The sequence below is a fragment of the Anabrus simplex genome, chromosome 5 (genome assembly GCF_040414725.1).
Source record: "Anabrus simplex isolate iqAnaSimp1 chromosome 5, ASM4041472v1, whole genome shotgun sequence".
In the NCBI taxonomy this organism is placed as follows: Eukaryota; Metazoa; Arthropoda; class Insecta; order Orthoptera; family Tettigoniidae; genus Anabrus; species Anabrus simplex.
Window position 1 is genome coordinate 423,326,038 of NC_090269.1, and position 1,891 is coordinate 423,327,928.

Here is a 1,891-nt window from a genome sequence, read left to right on the forward strand (position 1 = left end):
TTAGTGCCTATTTGAGGAAAAGTAAATACCTGATCTTCCGGGCTCTAGTTATTAGGAATGCTCTGCCATCTGTTGAATATATTTGGAAGCTTAGAGAGGTTAGATAATAAGAGAGTATCTAGCAGGGAATAGTATTCTTCCGTGATCAGAGGAAGTGTATACTCACTGGCTTGACTTGACAGGTAGTAATCAAACATGGCTGCTTACAATGATATTACTCAGGAAGAAAATCATATACCAGAGTATTAATGAAAGTGCTAGTTGCTTAGCAACCTGCTAAGTACAGAATGTATTGCGGGTTAGGGTAAGCCTTCTCCTGCAATTATTGGAGTGATCATTTAATGATTTGATTTTATGATTACCCGAAGTTGGATGAACTTAGAGACCTATCAGTGGTCTCATGAGTCACCGGCAGGTAATTTCGGAGAGAGTAAAACAAAAGTGAAGCAAATCGGCCAGTAGAATGAAGGGATGAATTTGCTTTTAGTAAACTCTTTCAATATAGACTAGTGGACCCGCACTGCTCCATAGCATTCGTTATAAATAGATCAGATGCCTATGGTAGTAATACTGTTTTTACTGCACTTTCCAATAGACTTTTGAACATTTAATACCGCTACATAATAACTGATTCAGTCGTAATTTAGTTAATAACAATTCTTTCCATACAGTAATCACTGTGCTTCGAACATTCGGCCAAATATGGATTTTAACATTTTCAAATGATCTTGCCCGAGACAGTGCAACGTACAATTGGCCGTGTCTGAACGTAGGAACGGATTCGCCAAAGCTCTTTTTAGTAAAGTCTTTAAATACAGTATATAGATTATGAAGTTAAAGTAGCTTGATGATTTCTTTAAACACAGGAACGTCACTACGAGGGATCCACTCATTGACTTGGTTCCATTCTTCTCATGCACTTTACATAGTTACGAATGTGGTGAAAAAAACCAGTAATGAACTATAAGATGGTTGAAGATTCCAGAACAATATAACGATGGTGGGTGTAAGGAGGACAATTCTCGAAGCTAAACCATCGTGCCTAACAGTATAAACTTTACAACAAGGAAAGATTTCTTCACAACTTGGAAGTGGTGTGACTGTGAAACATGGGCGGTAAGAGGTGAGAAGAAAGGGCGACACAACGGTTACGAAACGTGGTGTTACCAGAAATGTTAAAGGTAAAATTGACATTTAAACATATTTGTCAAGTAACATAAATTTGTGCTCCCGCATTTCCTGAGGGGGTGCAGCTCTTCCAATGTATCTCTTCAAAGAAGGTGCTTTGCACGAATGTTTCAACCACATACCACCCTGCCTATTCATTTTAAATCACTGACAGGGTTGGTATTCGAACCAAGGGTTCCAAGGACGGAAGGTAATGGAATGCATAGGTGAGCAGATAAGTTTGTGGGGAAGAGATGGGTTGGGCTTTGTTAGAAACGTTTGAGTGCAGAATAACGTCGGACTTGTGTTAAGCGGATGTTAGAAATGAGTGAATTTTAGGACTGAAAATATTTATTTTTGGCCTGAGCACTCCTTTTGCGAACTTTATTTAATATTTACAATCTCCATCGATTCGATTACACATATTGTTGAGTGTGTTGGTGGGAATCTACCTTCGTAGGGCAGACGAAAGCAGCAGCGGGAAGGTAGCATGGCTCGACACACGTCAGTGACTCACGTAGCCAAAAGAGCCCTTGACCTCTTCAGTTATCCACCATACGAAGAAGAGGAAGGTCAAGTAACAGCTGGATCCATCAGATTGAACATCACGTTTTAGGACAACCTGATGTTGAAAGACTAGAAGGTGTCAACAATGGAGTTCAGGTACTGTACATTCCACTGACCCTGGAGCATCTTCAACAAGCACGACATCGCCGATACGATC